General features: G+C 42.7%; 1 protein-coding gene across 3 annotated transcripts in view; it reads left to right on the plus strand.

The window, feature by feature from the left end:
* Positions 1 to 19,323, plus strand: part of LOC125451651 (receptor-type tyrosine-protein phosphatase mu-like) — an 820,886-nt gene that overhangs the window by 154,560 nt on the left and 647,003 nt on the right. The window lies entirely within an intron of this gene.

A 19,323-nucleotide genomic window follows, 5' to 3' on the forward strand; every position in this document is an offset into this window, starting at 1 on the left:
TTTTTATACATATGGTCTTGGTGCTTGACCTTCTTAATTGACTTAGTGGTTCCTTACATGAACCTCCTGGTCAGGTCTGCAATCTGAGTCACTGATCTGGGTGTCGGTATGCGTTTCAGTTTGATTCTGAGCTTCAGTGTGAAAATATAAAATTTGCACTTAACTTGATGCTTCATTTAGGAAGATGTGATGAAAATTGTGCGATATACACATGTTATTTTTAGAGTTTGATTTCAAGCCAGTGGCAAATGAATGCTGTGAAGGGGCTTCTTCAAATAAAAACAGGGTTAGAGATTCCTTTCCGGAATCATTACTTAATTAAATGTGCCAGAGATCAGGTGGCTACAAGGTCCTTAGTATGTTAATTGAAAATTGCTTGTCTATACTGTGAAGTTTACCACAGGGATTATCATTGAAAGATATTAGTTTACACTTGGTTTAGGATAATCAAGGATTGATTTTTCACTGCAGCCTTGTGTGCCTACATTTCAGGGAATGACCACTGTGACATAAAGTGTATGGTTTACATATCTTTCAATATAATTTCTTTTCATGTTTCGATTTTGAACTAGTGGCATGTGGTGGTCTGTGTCTACGAAGGAGTTGAATGATTATTTTGTCAGTATTTCTGTAGTCATTATGATTTCTTTTAAAACACAGCGTGAGAGAGGGAGAGACTTTCTGGAGAGTAACAGGATTTTGTTTATATTGGGTGAGGTTCATAAACAGTTGTGCATTAGGCTTCAGGTCAAAACATTTAAGATAATAAAGTGTGAAGCTGGATGAACACAGCAGGCCCAGCAGCATCTCAGGAGCACAAAAGCTGATGTTTCGGGCCTAGACCCTTCATCAGAGAGGAGTCAAAACATTTAGCTTGTTTTTCTTTGGCTTAGGAGGAACATCCATAGCTTCAGAAACCTTTTTAGTTTCAACTTTCAGAATCTTAGAATCCCTGCAGGGTGGAAAAAGGCCCTTCGGCCCAACAAGTCCACACTGACCCTCAGAGCATCCCACCTTGACCCACCCCCTAATCTATACACCCCTGAACACTACAGGCAATTTAGCATGGCCAGTCCACCTAATCTGCACATCTTTGGACTGTGGGAGGAAACCAGCGCACCCGTAGGAAACCCACACAGATACATGGAGAACATGCAAACCCCACACAGACACTTGCCCGAGGGTAGAATCAAACCCAGGTCCCTGGTGCTGCGAGGCAGCCGTGCTAACCATTGAGCCACCGTGCCACCTCCTTGGATAAAGTTGAATGTGTAAAGGGATATTTTAAACTGTTAATAAAGGATATACCTCAATGTAAAGAGTTTAATTTGAAAGTTCCAGGCCAGATATTTTAGGGTAAAACCCTGAAATGGTTATTTGAAGCTGAGAAAATCTCAGCTCAGTTATATGAAAACTCAAAAAAGAGGCTATTAGTCTAAAGACTAGAAGTTGAATCATCAATTAAGTTAAACTTTAAACGGAATTCTTTCTGGTATGAGTACTGTAAAGGGATGCTGTTTAGATTGATGGGATTATATTTTTACTGTCTGTTTTGAAATTTGTGTTTAATATAAGCAGTTTGGTTTTTTTGTGTGATCACCTTCTGTTACATTCATAAAACAAAGTTGGCAGAAATTATGCTGAAGCAATATTGAAAGAACAACTTGTTAAAATTAAAACAAGCAAAATCTATTCATCCAGATTTTGGCTCACTATATTGGGCACTTGAGGTGGGAATAATCATGGGTACTTTAATTTACACATAAACTGTAAAAATCAGATTGGCAATAATGGTCTAGATGAGGAGTTCACAGAGTGCTTTCTTAGGATCCTTCATTTTAGGGTGTCCGAACTGTGGTGTCACCGAGATCCTGTATAGGATCAGTAAGGCATCCCTATGTCTGAACTCAAATCCTCTTGCAATGAGGATGAACATACAATTAACCTTCCTATTTGCTGGCTGCGCTTGTCTACTTGCGTGACTGGTGTACAAGATCAATAGAAACATATGGGCACAGGGGGCTCTTATGGTACAATGGTAGTGCTCCTACCACTGAACCAGGAGGCCTGGATTCAAGTCCCACCTGCTCCAGAGGTATGTAATAACATCTCTGAACAGGTTGATCAGAAAATATCTAGAAATACAGTGGAGGACATTTCAGGGAATATTTCAGAGTAAATATGAAAAAGTGTAGGGAGTATTACTTAAATGGAGAACAACTGCGGAATTCTGAAGTTTAGGTGGATTTACGTATGTGAGCCTTAATAGGTTAGCATGCAGGTAAAGTGTGAAATCTAGAAAGCTAGTGGGATGCCTCCCTTTACTCCAAGAAGTATTGAACATCAGATTGAAGATGTTCTGCTGCAAGGAATCAATGAGCCTACATCTCAAATACTGCGTGCAAGTTTAGTCTCTTTATTTAAAGAAGGCAGTAAACCTAGTCAAATGAATTCAGAGGAGGTTTACTGGATTGAAAGCTAGAATCAGTGGCTTGTCTTGTGAGGATGGGTTGGACAGGTTGTATTTTTTTTTCACTGGATAGGTAGAATAACTTGATTGAAGTACATATGCTCCTGAATGGTTGTGATGAAGAAGTTGTGGAAAAAGATGATTCCTTTAGAGATTGGCATCATGGCTCAGAGCACTGCCACTTCATAGCCTCAGTGACCTGGGTTCGATTCTAGCCTCGTTTGACTATCTGTGTAGAGTTTGCACATTCTCCCCATGTTTGCATGGGTTTCCTCTGGGTCTCCAGTTTCCTCCCACAGTCTAAAGATGTGCAGGCTAGGTGGATTGTCTGTAGTATTCAGGTACATTCAAGTGAGGTGAGTTAGCCATGGGAAATGCAGGGTTACAGGAATAGGGTAGGTAGGGGTGTGGGTCTGGGTGGGATGCTGTTTGGAGGGTTGGTGTGGGCTGAATGGCCTGCTTCCACGATGTAGGGGTTCTATGATCGTCTTGTGATTGAGTCCAGAGGTGGAGGGAACAGTTTTAAAGATAGGGATCATCCTTTTAGGACAGAGGTAAGGTGTGTTTTTTAATCTGAAGGTTGTGTGACTTTGGAATTCTCTGCCGAAGAAGGCAGTAAAAGCAGGGTCACTGAATACTTTGAAGACAGAGGTGGAACGATCCTTGTTAGACAAAAAAATCAGTTTGGCCTTTATCATGTTGAATGGTGGAGCAGGTTTGAGGAGCTGAACAGTCTCATTTCACTCCTATTTTATATGTCTGTAAATTCTAAAACCATTATCTTTGTTTTAAAGATAATAAGCAGAAGGATAAGCAGTTTTGACGAGTTTTGCTATCAATCACAATCACAATCAATACTTTAAAGCTGGGAAGCTCCCCTCTGTTTACTTCAGTGGATATCTTCTTGTTGATTGTGCTTCACTAGATACAACTTTCTCTAGGTGACAGGAGCAGTGTTAAGACTGTTAAACCTGGTCCACCAAATGGCTTCTCCCTGGATGCTTTTGACTGCTGGACATGTTAAGGCATTTAAGCAAGTGCCTTCGACATTGAGTTCAGGACAGCTGTCCTGCCTGGCAGCAGTGGCACACTGGCTGCTGCAAATGAGGGTGGAATTCTTCAGGGTTCTCAGTGATAGGGAGGTGACACAGAAAACCCATTCAGGAAAACACCCAGAGTCTCCGAGTTTGCTCTTGGCCAGCACATCTCCTCAAACCAGCGAATGCACCTATGCCATGTACAGTTGCTGCAAAGTGGTGTTTCCAGCCTCTGATACGAGAAATCATTTCCCATTTAAAGCTTTTTCCAGCTCAATCCTGCAATAAAAATAGGATTTCATGACAGAAAGGCAGGAAAGATACCCCTACCAGAGAATGAATGGGGCATCATGAGATAATACAGCAGGAGGCCATAATGCTCGTGTCAGCTCTTTGAAAGAGCTGTATGATGGTGTCACTAACTGGTATCTTCCTCTCCACAGTCCTGCCACTTTTTACCTTTATGCTTTTAGACCTTTCTTTTTGGAATTTTTAAATTTTACCTCTGCTTCCATGAACCTTACAAGAAGTACAGTTGTAAAATGTACAGATTTACACTCAAAGCACACAACATAGACTTTAAACTGAAAGAACTGCAGATGCTGTAAATCAGTAACAAAAACAGTTCTGAGGAAGGGTCACTGGATCTGAAATGTTGACTCTGATTTCTCTCCACAGCTGTTACCAAGCTTAAAATGACTTGTCTCATCCAGGTAAACGGTAATCTCGGAACGGTTTACTTAAACAAGTTAGTTTCATATTTCATTAATTGTTTACGCAATAAGTCACGTCAAACACTGGTATTCCTGAACCAGAGCTCTCAATGCAGAGACCCAGCAACAAAAGCTGCTTTTCTGTTGCTCCTGAAAAGGTGCCAGTGCTATTTGCTCTTAACACGTGGGTATTTTTCTTCCTGTGGCTACCCTAATCCCACCTTGAAATGAAAACTGTAAATAATTAACAAGTCCACGAGCATCTATATAGAAACGTACGAGGAGATATGGACGATTTTGTTGATTTGACTAGCTCCAGTATTCTGTCAGACCAATTAAATCTGGTCAACTCCATGTTCTACATGCCTTTATACCTGTGACAAAAAATTTAATCCAACTGTCACTCCACCCACTCCGTTTTGGAAGGAGTAGTTCCATATTCTCATCAGCTTTTGGTGAAATTGAGAGCTTCTTACTTTTCAATCTTACTACATAACTGTAATTATCAGATCAAGACCTCTCTACCTTTGGATTTCTGCACCAGAAGAAATAATTTCTCCTTAGTCACTACCTTATCAAATCCTAGACATAGAACATAGAACATAGAACATTACAGCACAGTACAGGCCCTTCAGCCCTCGATGTTGTGCCGACCTGTCATACCGATCTCAAGCCCATCTAACCTACACCATTCCATGTACGCCCATATGCTTATCCAATGACAACTTAAATGTACCTAAAGTTGGTGAATCTACTACCATTGCAGGCAAAGTGGTCCATTCCCTTACTACTCTGTGAGTAAAGAAACTACCTCTGACATCTGTCCTATATCTATCACCCCTCAATTTAAAGCTATGGCCCCTCGTGCTCACCGTCACCATCCTAGGAAAAAGGCTCTCCCTATCCACCCTATCTAACCCTCTGATTATTTTATATGTTTCAATTAAGTCACCTCTCAACCTTCTTCTCTCTAATGAAAACAGCCTCAAGTCCCTCAGCCTTTCCTCATAAGTCCTTCCCTCCATACCAGGCAACATCATAGTAAATCTCCTCTGCACCCTTTCCAAAGCTTCCACATCCTTCTTATAATGCGGTGACCAGAACTGTACACAATACTCCAAGTGCGGCTGCACCAGAGTTTTGTACAGCTTCACCATAACCTCTTGGTTCCAGAACTCGATCCCTCTATTAATAAAAGCTAAAACACTGTATGCCTTCTTAACAGCCCTGTCAACCTGGGTGGCAACTTTCAAGGATCTGTGTACATGGACACCGAGATCTCTCTGCGCATCTACACTGCTAAGAATCTTACCATTAGCCCTGTACTTTACCTTCCAGTTACTCTTATCAAAGTGCATCACCTCACACTTGTCTGCATTAAACTCCATTTGCCACCTCTCAGCCCAGCTCTGCAGCTTATCTATGTCTCTCTGCAACCTACAGCATCCTTCGTCACTATCCACAACTCCACCAACCTTAGTGTCGTCTGCAAATTTACTAACCCATCCTTCTACACCCTCACCCAGGTCATTAATAAAAATGACAAACAGCAGTGGACCCAACACCGACCCTTGCAGTACACCAGTAGTAACTGGTCTCCAGGATGAACATTTCCCATCAACTACCACCCTCTGTCTTCTTTCAGCAAGCCAATTTCGGATCCAAACTGCTATATCTCCCACAATTCCATTCCTCCGCATTTTATACAATGGCCATTAACATTTTCAACACCTTTATCAGATCACCATTGTGTGTTGTTAATAAACCTGTTCATACACATCTTGAGGCCGGTAGGATGTAAAGTTGGAGTAGAGGCACTACCACTGCACCTTGTGAACCCCTTAATGAAGTAGCAGCGAGACTGCAATCTTCTGGTAAAATCACGGTCCTCTTAGAGGTTACACCGATTACCCATTCAGCCATGTAAGAACACAGCTCTTTTAATTTTTTTCATCGGGTCAGACAAATTATAACTCATGCCCAGGGCAGATGGGGGATTTTAGCTGGTCCTTCTGACCCAGAGGCAGGACTATTGCCACTCTACCACCAAGAGCTCCACCACCACCTTTTAAATTCCAGGCTGTTGATGTATATGAGAGTTTTCCATCTAACAGTCACTTCGTTTTCTCAGCCATCTCTTTGAAAGCTGATTGACTCACCATGTCTCACACCTTATAACAGCGTTCCAATGTGACATCAGCTTCTGTGAAGAGGCCTATAACAAAATGTTGTCCAGTCACAGTGAATTCATCAAGTTCGTATGGGGTGAATGTGATGTAGACTGGGAACCCGAGGAACAATTTATTTTAAAGCCAAAGAGAAGTCAGCTTAAATACTTTATTTACTGTATTCTTTCCAGGTCCAGCTTTTACCTAAACATTCACAATGCAACATTAGGTTCTGATTGTTTCAACTTCATTTATTTCTGTCCCTTAATTCCAAACTGGAAATTGCAACTTGGGATATTGATTATTCCTCTTAATTACTGAGTGATACTTTGCTCAATATTTTACCTCATTTATTTGCAAAATGTCACAATTATTAATTTAAAGACAGCAATGTGAACAGAAACATAAATTAACAATGTCCTGAGTGCATATTGTTCAAAACTCTACAAAATCCCTCTGGCTGAAAGGTTAAATGAGGTACACGGCAGTAAAAATAACATAAAGTGGAAATAAAAATCTTGAAAGATCAAAGTTGGTTAGGGAAGGCCATTGTAGAAGGAATTTTTTAGGTGGAGTCTGAGTTGAGTACTGGGGCTACATAATGGTTTATATCTCAGAGAGCTCTGGATGCTCAGTATTGACTATGTTCAAGGCAGAATTCAACTTCAATAGTCCACCTATTTTGACTCCATTTTCTCCCCCTTGGTCCAGGAACTCCCTACCTACGTCCGTGACACCTCCCACGCTCTCCATCTCCTCCAGAACTTCGAATTCCCCGATCCCCAACACCTCATTTTTACTCTAGACATCCAGTCCCTGTACACTTGCATTCCCCATGCAGATGGCCTAAAGGGCCTCCGCTTCTTCCTGTCCTGCAGGCCCGACCAGTCCCCTTCCACTGACACCCTCATCCGCTTATCGGAACTTGTCCTCACCCTCAACAACTTCTCCTTTAATTCCTCCCACTTCCTACAGACAAAGGGGGTGGCCATGGGTACCCGCATGGGCCCAAGCTATGCCTGCCTCTTTGTAGGTTACATGGAACAGTCCCTCTTCCGCACCTACACTGGCCCCAAACCCCACCTCTTCCTCCGTTACAGTGATGACTGTTTTGGCGCCGCCTCGTGTTCCCACAAGGAGCTCAAACAGTTCATCCACTTCACCAACACCTTCCACCCCAACCTTCAGTTTACCTGGACCATTTCTGACACCTCTCTCTCCTTCTTGAACCTCTCTCTCTCCATCTCTGGCATCCACCTGGAAACCGATATCCATTTAAAGCCTACCGACTCCCACAACTACCTAGAATATTCCTCCTCTCACCCACCTTCCTGTAAAAAGGCCATCCCCTATTCCCAATGGCTTCACCTCTGCCGCATCTACTCCATTCCCGAGCATCCCAGATGTCCTCTTTTTTCAAGAACCGCAACTTCCCTTTCACAGTGATCGAAAATGCCCTCGACCATGCCTCCCGCATTTCCCACAACTCATCCCTCACACCTGCTATTCACAATAATAACCAAAACAGAATCCCCCTCATCCTCACATACCCCACTATCCTCCAAATCCAATGCATCATCCTCCGACATTTCCGCCATCTGCAATCTGACCCCACTATCAAAGACATTTCTCCCTCCCCACCCTTATGCGCTTTCCGGAGGGACCACTCTCTCCATGACTCCCTTGTCTGCACCACACTCCCCTCCAGCCCCTCCACTCCCAAAACTTCTCCCTGCTACCGAAGCAAGTGCTACACCTGCCCCTCTCCCTTCTCATCCCAGGCCCTAAGAAGACTTTTCACATCAAACAGATGTTCACCTGCACATCTGTTAATATGAAATAATGTATCCGCTGTTCCCATTGTGGCCTCCTCTACATCAGGGAAACAAAGTGGAGGCTTGGGGGCCACTTTGCAGAACACCTACACTCGGTTTGTAACAAACAACTGCACCTCCCAGTCGTGAACTATTTCAACTCCTCCACCCCCTCCCAACCCCCCACTCCTCGGACAACATCTCCATCCTGGGCCTCCTGCAGTGCCACGATGATGCCACATGAAAGATGCAGGAACAGCTCCTCATATTTCGCTTGGGAAACCTGTAGCCCAAGGGTATCAATGTGGACTTCACAAGCTTCAAAATCTCCCCTCCCCCGACCACATCTGAAAACCAGCCCAGCTAGTCCCCACCTCCCTAACCTGTCCTTCCTCCCACCTCAAGCCCCATCCCCACCGACTACCCACTAACTTCATCCCGCCTCCTTGACCTGTCCGTCCTCCCTGGACTCACCTCTCCCCTCCCTAACTCCCCACCTTCACTGGCTCTAACCCCGCTTCTTTGACCTGTCCGTCTCCTCTCACCCTATCTTCTCCTCTATCCATCTTCTATCCACCTCCCCCTGTCTCCCTATTTATTTCAGAATCCCCTTCCCCTCCGCCATTTCTGAAGAAGTGTCTCGACCAGAAACGTCAAACTTTCCTGCTGCTCTGATGCTGCTTGACCTGCTCTATTCAATCAGTGTCACACTGTGTTATCTACGATTCTCCAGCATCTCCAGTATCTCTGTAAGAATTCAATTGCGTTTTGGATGCTAAAGTAATGAAAGGATATGGTGATAATACAGGAAACCAGAGTTAGAAGCTCAGCCATGATTTTATTGTTTGCTGGAGCAGGCTCAGGAAACCAAATGGATGGCCGTTCTTACTTTTTAGGTTCTTATGTTCTTCCCACTCATCTTCTGTTTACTTTGGAGTCAAATTATTTCCTTTCTTATTTTGGACAATTTATATACAGAGGCAGAAATGACAGGATAGAGCATTTGGAAGGATGAAAAAATGAGGAGGTACAAAAGATATTAAAAAGATGAGGCATGCAATGTTACTAGCAAAATGAAATTGAGCCAACCTTGTAAAAACTTATCAACAACATCAGAAAGAGGAAGCTTAGAGATATATGGAGTCTCACAGATTGTGGTTCTGAAGGAAAAACATGAGTAGACTATATTGTGCCTTGGTTTGAACACATGAGGCTGTGGTGAAATGGATGTCGTATTTACAAGTTAGGAAAATGAATGAAGATATGGTATCAGTCAACGCACTGATAACAGAAAGAGAAAGAGATGGGGAAGACTGAGAAGATTGAGAGGGGAAGCAGACATCAAAGAACAAACATTTTGTTCCGAACACTTTAAAATATTTACATGGTTTTATTTCCAGTATTTAGTAACTGTAGTCCATTTAATTGGTTTGTGATTTAAATAATTGGCCACATTGGCTCTTATCTGGACTGAGCTAAATAATTTCCTGCTGTTCAAACTCTGCTTGTCCCTGTTTTTTGTACGTTTGTATCTTCTGAGACACTCTTCATGTCATTTGTGCATAAATCATCATTTCAGATATCAATAAGTCAGTCAGAAACCTGTGCCTTCTGCAGATTTTAATGATGGACTGTCCTGATGAAATATCTGAAATTTAATAATCATTTTGCATTATTTGCAAAACATTCCCAATTATTTTTAATTGCTGTCTTCTAAAATGGAGGAATACTCTTTCTGACAAATGTCGTAGAAGTTTATTGGAAAAATTGGCGAAAAATAAAGGTTTGTATTGTTGATAGAGTGGAATCTTTTTCTTTTAAGTGGGTTATGTATGAGATTCTCATCCTCCTTATCTGAGATGACCTGTTACCCAGTGTCAGCATCCAACATCATCTCTTCAATACAAACAAAAACAGAAATTGCCAGAAATGCTCAGAAGGTCTGGTAGCATTTGTGGAGAGAAATCAGGAGTTAATGTTTCGGGTCTGGTGACACATCCTCAGCTCATCTCTTCAACTCGATCAGTTGTGGGCAAGAACAAAACTCACCAGCGTGGCCATCCATGCCACCACTTTGCAGATGACTGCTGGACGATGGCTCACCCTGCTCAGGGCACGTGAAGGTCAAGCTCATCCTTCCTGTCTTGTCTTTAGACATCATCAAAATTCAGTTCCCCCATCAATCTTCCCACACCTGTGCTGTCCACATAGATGGGTAGTTTTGGAGTCGGCATAGTACTTCCCAATGTGTCACATGCCCCTTTGCTGTTCCGACATTACTCTGCTCTTAAATTCAGTGCTGCTCCAAGAGTTCATTAATCTGGGCCAGTTCTTACCTTCGGCCTGTTCAGCCATTGGCTGATTTGGTTCCAAGTGCATGGTGAGGCCAAAATCATTCCGTTGCCTAAACACGGTAAAGAATTATTCAGCAGACCTGTCTCACTCAGCTCATGCAGAGTTACACAGAGAAGATGGGTGCAGGTTCAATTGTTAAGACCTGATGAATTAGCTCATTTTCACAGTGTCAATGCTTCAGTTACTATAACCACTGTCTTTTACTGGGGAAGGGAAGAAATGAACCAGTGTTGCTGTATCCAATTGAAGCTGGCAAGCATCATTGTGCAGGTGCAGTTTGAGGATAGGAACAGCAGTAATCTAGTAGATGTTACTCTCTATCCATGCTGTAAGCACGAGTGAGATAGCTCAGTCGGAGCCAGTGACTTGAAGAGATCAGGAGAGTCAGTTCCTCAAAAAAACATAATGTTCATTAATGCAAAATAAACTCATATTGTACTTGAATATGCCGAGAACCATTTAACATGTTGAAATAGCTTATTTTCCAGGACCCATGCTGTATTCAAAAGGGAGAGCCTTCAATGGCATCAATAAAGGGTGTTTGACTGAAGTTGAATATATTAATAACACATTTGAAGGCTTTGACTGTTGAGAGTAATTAACCTCCCACAGACTGGTTATTGCTGGTTATAGACTGAACCCTTGCCTGCTACTTCGCATTTTCTAGGTTATCCCACCACGAGCTGAATAATTTGAATCACATCAGTTGTTTAGCATTTGACATAGCCCTTGAACTGATTAAACTTTGAGCCAAATATTCTCACGTCTATTAAATAAAAGCAGCAAGCAATTTTAGCAAGCCCCAGATCAAGGCTTCGGTTTTTGATGTGTTCCACACAATATCCTTTCAGTAACTGAACATGTCTGGGCTTGTGCCATTAACTTGGGTACTGTAAGCTCATGAAACATAATGTAGATTAAAAATAATACTTGCACACATGCATCCTTGAAATGTGAGGTACAAAAAGAGTGATGACATTTAGGGCAATAGTAAATGCAATGCTGATTATTGACTTCCTGGAGGAATCAAAATATTAAACCTCTGAATTAAGGATTGGCTATATGGAATAGAGGAAAAGTAGACTGTATAATCAAAACCAAAAATACTGGAAATGTTTAGCAGATCAGGCAGTGCCTGAGGATGGTGAAACAAGGTTGTTGCTTCAGGTCAATGACCTTCTATCAGCCCTGGTTAAACAGTTGGTGGCAATACGGAGCAGGAATGCTGTTTGATTACTTTAAATCCTTCTTTTCTCTCTAGAGATCCTGTTACTGCCTTGATTATCCTCACCGCTTCATGTGTTGCTGTACCTTCCCTTGCCACTCTCTTCACAGGCTGTTACTAGAGAGCTGAAGACAGTCAGATCTTCAGGGCTGCATGGTTACAGTAGTAAAGGGCATTCTGGGAGGTGTTTCACCACTGTTGTACTCCTATTTCTGCATGAGGTCTTAACAGTGGCTGACACAGCTACGATTGACTGGTTCCAGATGGAAGAATTTCCTCCTCGCCAGAGAGACCACTCTCTCCGTGACTCCCTTGTCCGCTCCACACTCCCCTCCAACCCCACCACACCTGGCACCTTCCCCTGCAATCGCAGGAAGTGCTACATTTGCCCCCACACCTCCTCCCTCACCCCCATCCCAGGCCCCAAGATGACTTTCCATATTAAGCAGATGTTCACCTGCACATCTGCCAATGTAGTATACTGTATCCACTGTATCCGGTGTGGCTTACTCTACATTGGGGAAACCAACCAGAGGCTTGGGGACCGCTTTGCAGAACACCTCCGCTCGGTTTGCAATAAACAACTGCACCTCCAATGTCGCAAACCATTTCCACTCCCCCTCCCATTCTTTAGATGACATGTCCATCATGGGCCTCCTGCAGTGCCACAATGATGCCACCCGAAGGTTGCAGGAACAGCAACTCATATTCCGCTTGGGAACCCTGCAGCCCAATGGTATCAATGTGGACTTCACCAGCTTCAAAATCTCCCCTTCCCCCACCGCATCCCAAAACCAGCCCAGCTCGTCCCCTCCCCCCACTGAATTGTAGACCAGTGAGCCTGATGTTGGTGGTTGCAAGTTGTTGGAAGGAATCCTGAGAGACAGGATTTGCAGAGATTTGGAAAGGCAAGGACTGATTAGATATGGTCAACATGGTTTTGTGCACAGGAAATCATGCCTCATTAACTTGATTGCATTTTTTGAAGAAGTAATAAAGAAATTGATGAGGGCCGAGCAGTGGATATGACGTGTGTGGAATTCAGTAAGGCATTCGATAAGGTTCCACACAGTAGATTCCTCAAGGTTCCCCATTTTCTGAAGAGGGGTCCAGGCCTGAAATTTCAGCTTTCCTGCTCCTCTGATGCTGCTTGGTCTGCTGTGTCCATCCAGCTGTAAACCTAGTTATCTAATTTCCTCATAGTAGATCAGTCAGCAGGGTTTGATCACATGGAATACAGCGAGAACTGGCCATTTGGATATAGAACGGGCTTGGAGATAGAAGACAAAGGGTGGTGAAAGGGACACTGGAGGTCTGTGACCAGTGGCGTGCCGCAAGGATCAGTGCTGGTTCCATTGCTTTTAGTCATTTATATAAATGATTTTGACCTGTACAAAGGAGGCATGGTAAGTTTGCAATGACACCAAAATTGGTGTGTAGTGGAGAGCATAGAAGGTTACCTCAGAATACAAAGGGATCTTTGGGTCAATAGGCCAATGAGCTGAGCAGTGGCAGATGGAGAGTAATTTAGATAAATGTGAGGCGCTGCATTTTGGAAAGGCAAATCAAGTCAGGACTTATACACTTAACAGTAAGGCCCTGTGGAGTGTTGCTGAACAAAGAGACCTTACAGTGCAGCTTCATAGTTCCTTGAGGATGGAGTGACTTTTAGACAGGGTAGTGAAGGCAGCATTTGGTATGCGTGCATTTATTGGTCAGTGCACTGAGTATAGAGGTTGGGAGGTCATGGTGCCACTGCGCAGGACGTTGGCTTGGCCACTTTTGGAATGCTGCATTCAGTTCTGTTGTCCGTGTTAAAGGAAGAATATTGTGAAACTTGAAAGGTATCAGAAAAGATGTACGAGGATGTTGCCAGAGTTGGAGGGCTTGACCTACAGGGAGAGGCTGAGAAGACTGGGGCTATTTTCTCTGGAGCTTCGGAGGCTGACGGGGTGACCTTATAGAGGTTTCTAAAACCATGAGAGGCATAGGTAGGGTAAATAGACATGGTCTTTTCCCTGGGGTGGAGAAGTCCAAAACTAGAGGCATAAGTTTAAGGTGAGAGGGGTAAGATTCAAAAGGGACCTAAGGGGAAATTTTTTCATGCAGAGGCTGGCATGTGTTTGAAATGAGCTGCCAGAGGAAGTAGTGGAGGCTGGTACAATTAAAACATTTAAAAGACATCTGAATGGGTATATGAATAGGAAGGGTTTAGAGGGATATGGGCCAAATGCTGGCAAATGGGACTAGATAATGTAGGTTATCTGGTTGGCGTGGGTGAGTTGGACTGAAGGGTCTGTTTCTGTGCTATACAGCTCAATGACTGTATGCTTCTAACATAGATGAGGGCAGTGTAGTAGATGTTGTCTACGTGACTGTTAGCAAGGCCTTCAACCAGGTTCTTCTTGGTAACTGGTTAGTAGGGTAAGTTCACATGGAATCCAGGGAAAGCAAGCCAATTGGATACAAAATCGGCTTGATTGTAGGAGGCACAGGGTGGTGGTAGAGGATTGTTTTCAGATTAGAGGCCTGTGACCAGCAGTGATTGGTGCTAAGTCCACTGTTGTCTGTCATTTGTAGAAACAGTTTGGATGTGAATGTAGGAGACATGGTTAGTAAGTTTTCACCAAAATTGGAGACATAGTGGAATAGTGAATAACGTTGTCGAAGAGTACAATGAGATTTTGATCAACTGGCTAGTGGAGTGGGTAATGGCAGATGGAGTTTAATTTGGAAATATGTAATGGTAAGACAAACCAGGACAGGACCTATGCAGTAGTGGTCGGGCCCTGGTGAGTGTGTTGAACAGAGAAATCAAGGGGGACAGGTGCACAGTTCCTTGAAAGTGGCATCACAGGTAAACAAGGTGGTGAAGAAAGCATTTGGCACCCTTGCCTGCATCAGTAAGAGCACTGAGTACAGGAGTTCGGATGTCATGTTACGGCTGTAAAAATTTGGTGAGGCCACATTTGGACTAGAGTGTACAATTCTTATCACCTTGGTATAGGAAGGATGTTATTAAACTGGAAAGGGTGTCAAAAAGATTTACAAGGATGTTGCCAACTTTTGTGTTAATAGGAGTGTCTGGGATGTTCCTTTCCTGGAGCACAGAATACTGAGGGGTGACTGACAAGCGATCAATAAAATCATGAGGGGCACAGATAAGGTGAATAGTCAAAGTCTTTTTCCCAGGGCAGGGGAGTTAAAATCTAGAGGACATAGGTTTAAAATGAGAGGGGAAAGATTTAGAAGGGACCTGAGGGCAATTTTTTCACACAGAGGGTAGTGCACAAATGGAGAATGGGTTGCTAGAGGAAATGTAGAAGCTGGCACAATTACAACGTTTAAAAGGCATTTGGACAGGTACGTGGATAGGAAAGGCTTAAAGGGATATGGGCCAAATGAAGGCAAATGGGGCTACTTCAGTTTCGGAAACCTGGCCATCTGAAAAAGTTGGGCTGAACGGTCTGTTTCTGCGTGGTATTACTCGATGACTGTAGGCCTTATTAACAATGGTGTCCACATTCTTTGGCTCTAAAATCACTTTGGATATTTTCCTTTCTCCACCTCTTTCTGCTTCTTTAAGGCACTCGTTGGAAAAGAGTTCCTTGACTAAATTTTTGGTGATCTGTTCAAACATGCCTTCTTGTGGCACAGGCAGGGTCAGATTTTGTTTGATAACATTTCCTCGAAGGATCTTGGAACGTTTTACTTCTACGGTGCCATACAAATGCAAGTTGCTATTGTTAGACTGCAGTCCATCCCGACTGCGCCTCATCTTGTCCTGACCGATGTCAGGTGACATAGAATTCGAGGAAAGTGTTCAATAAATGGAAACATAACTGGCTTGTCATTAATTTTCCGATGATCTCGTGTTCTCACTCTTCATCTGGTTGGGGACAAAAGTGCTTTACTCCAGGCGCGAGACAGGATTCACCAAGTTTATATTCATGAATATTGACAGAGCATGGACTTATAGCTCGGTCTGAGTCTAAAATGGATGGAAAACTAAAGAAATGCAAAAAAAGAGATGAAATGGTAAAGTGAAATGTAACTGTATTAGCCAAATGAACAGCATTGCAGGCTATGCTGGTCAGCCAACTTACTATTCTCTGCACTCAGATTCTGTTTCAATGGGAAGAGAGAAAAATAATAAGAAAGCATTTCAAATCAGGAAAGTCTTCGACTCAAAGCCCATTTCACTGCAAACACAGCAAGATTAAAAAGTCTGAATTGGAGGAAGGTTAATTCTATTAACCTCTGTTAATCAACCGCTGAGACTTTCTAAATTAATTGGGAAGGTTTGATGGATTTTTAATTGCACCAGCAAATCTGCACTTCGTAGATGTTAGGTTAAAATCCCATTAAGAGTTCTGAATGCTACTTCACTGTTGTTGGCAATTTTTTGTTTTGCATTTTTCTGTAAGTTACTGTGTTTGTCTTTGGAGCTACTCAGCTCCAAGGAGACATCAAAGTACCCCAGGTCAAATGGGTTGAGTACAGTAGGGAAGTGTCACCAGGTGAAGATTGTGATGAAAAGTGGATTGATTGATGATTCAAAAGGTAAGGAGTAAACCTTGCAGCTTCGATTCTTAGCTCTTTCTGGGTGAGTTCGCTTCAGTCATTGCTGAGGGACTCTGCATTGGTGGAATTAGATGGAGACGGGAGAGGGCAGTCAAGAGGTTACTGTCAATCACTATCCTCTGGCACAAGATGTAAATAGGCATTTGTGCAGGTCATGGCTGTGTCAGACTTACACCGCAACAATTAGCATTTACACAGTGCCTTCATGAAATGAAACATTCTAAGCCACTTTGCAGGAGCAAAATTGCCAGAAACAAATGAACAAATGAGGTTTGATACTCAGCTACAGAAAGAGACACGAGGCACAGTTTTACAGATGGCTTCCCACCCTGCCAGAGGAAAGGTTGCCAAGAATGTATCCCTGCTGATGTCGGGGCCACAAGGCCGTAGAGGTAGGAGCAGAAGTTGACCCTTTGGCCCATCAAGTCAGCTGTACTATTCAATGAAATCATGGCTGATCTCAACTCCACTTCCTTGCCTTTTCCCAAAAATCTTTGATTCCTTTGCTGTTTAAAAATCTGTCCATTTTAGCTTTAAGCAAGATTGAGTGGGAGGGTGAGCTGCGAAGAAGATGTAGACATGCCTCAGTGTGATTTGGGCAGGTTGAGTGAGTGGGCAGATGCATGGCAGATGAGGTATAATTTGAGTAAGTGTGAGGTTATCCACCTTAGTAGCAAAAACAGGATGGCAAATGATGAGAATGGTCCTTGACTCATACAACATAGAAACAGGCCCTTTGGCCCACCATGTCTATACTGACCAATGTATAGTAGGCTATACTAATTGTTTTATTCACACTTATTCGATGTTCTACTATGCCCTGGCATTGTGAGTGCTCATCTAGGTGGTTTTTAAATGTTGTGAGAGTACCTGTCCCCACCACCCTCTAAGGCAGCACATTCCATGTTTCTACCACCCTCTGGGTGAAAACTACTTTTTCTGAGATCCCCTCTGCATGATTTACCCCTCATCTTAAACTAATGCACTCTGGTCTTAGACATGACAGCCATGGGGAAAAAGATTCCCATAGTCTATCAACCTCTCTCATAATTTAGTATCCCTCAAACAGATCTCCTTTAGCCTCCTCTGCTCAAGGCAAACAAACCGAGCCCATCTGGTCCCTCTTCAGAACGGAGCATTTTTATCCCAGGTGTTACGAAGAAGTGGTCGACTCCCTGCCTGATAACTAAAAGTGAAACACCCAGGGAAGCTTATGTTCTCTCATAATCTATTAAGTGAGTGGTTTAATGAAAAAAATCCCTGATACTCACTTTATAATCAACAAGTAACAGTTGACAAAGTAACAGAACTACTAACAAACCGAACAATTCCCCCTTAACTACTAAATGTTCCTGAATAAAACAAAATTCTAATAGTATGCTGTTGCAAAAGATGTAGGTCCCACTTAAGTTAAGTAAATTAATAAAAAAAATTAAAGCTTAATCTCTCAAAATTACAGCCAGGAAAGGTCTTCCAGAATGTTCTTTGCCTTCTCTGCTGTCCTCCAGACAAAAATGCCTTCCTCTGTTGAGCTCTTATGTTTCAGGAATATTAGCTAAGAGTGCTGTAGTGCCTTTATTTAGATGGTGCTTACTCTGAGAGCTTAAAGATTTCGGTGAGAGCCAATGAATTTTTTTTGAGCTGATGGCTATTGAGAGCTGTTCCCTTAACAGATGGCAGTTTGCTCTCACCTGAGTTTGAAATGCTCTCTTCTTTAAACCCTTGATGACCTATTAATTTCTTACAATAGGATTGGTTGGTAGTTGTCAAAACCATCAGATTTAAATTTCATTGGGATTTGGTGTCTAGGGCCTGTTTTAAATTAATTGGCTAAATTCAAAAACCTATTGTCTTGGTAAAAATGCTGCTTTGCCTGCGAACAGTATAGCCCTTTGATGCAATGTTTCAATTTTAAGAGCTCTCTGTACATCTGCTGCTGCCTGTGACATTTTAAAAAACCTCCAACCCTAAAATATACACATCTTTAAGGGGACCATGCACTCTTCCCCCCTATATCCTGCTTTCAATCCACATGTACTACACCAACTTTGCTTCATAGATATCATCCTGGTAAATCTCCTCTGCACCTTCTCCAATGCAATCACATCCTTCCAACAGTGTGGCAACCAGAACTGCACACAGTATTTCATCTGTGATCTAACTAATGTTTTATAAAGTTGTAACAATTCCTTGGTCCTGCATTCCACACCCTGGCTAATGAAGACAGATATGCCATATGCTTTCTTCACCAATCTGTCCACCTGTGCTAACACCTTCAGAGACATATGGACTCGTGCTCCAAGGTCCCTTTGTTCCTTCATACTCCCTTGGGGCCTACCATTCATTGTATATCCTTTCCTTATTAGACTTCCCAAAATGCATCACCTTGCACTTATCATGATTACATTCCACCTGCCATTGCTGTGCCCAATTTACCAGCTGATCAATTGTAGGCTGCAGCCTGAGATCATCCTCCTCACTATCAACATCACTATATTTTGTGTTATCTGCAAACTTACGAATTGTACTTTCTGCATTTACGTCCAAGTCATTAACGAACATGACAAACAGCTAGAGTGTCAGCACATTGCAGGTCATAGTCTTCTGATCTCAAAATGATCCCTTGCCTTTCATCCTTTGCATCTTGTTTGCAAAACAATTTTGGATCCCATTTACCATTTGTCTTGGATCCAGTGGTCTCTTATCCCTGGACCAACCTTCCATGTGGGACTTTGTCAAAAGCCTTACTGAAGTCTATTGTAAATCACATAAATTGTTTTATCCTCATCAATATATTTAATCGCCTTTCCAAAAAACTCAAATTATTCAAGATCTCCCTCTAACAAATGCATGCTGAATTTCCCAGACCAATCACTGCTTTCCCAAGTGTTGTTTTGTCTTGTCCCTTAGAATTTTTTCTTGTAATTTTCCTATCACTGTTGCCACACTAACAGGTC

Source organism: Stegostoma tigrinum, chromosome 5, assembly GCF_030684315.1.
Source record: "Stegostoma tigrinum isolate sSteTig4 chromosome 5, sSteTig4.hap1, whole genome shotgun sequence".
In the NCBI taxonomy this organism is placed as follows: Eukaryota; Metazoa; Chordata; class Chondrichthyes; order Orectolobiformes; family Stegostomatidae; genus Stegostoma; species Stegostoma tigrinum.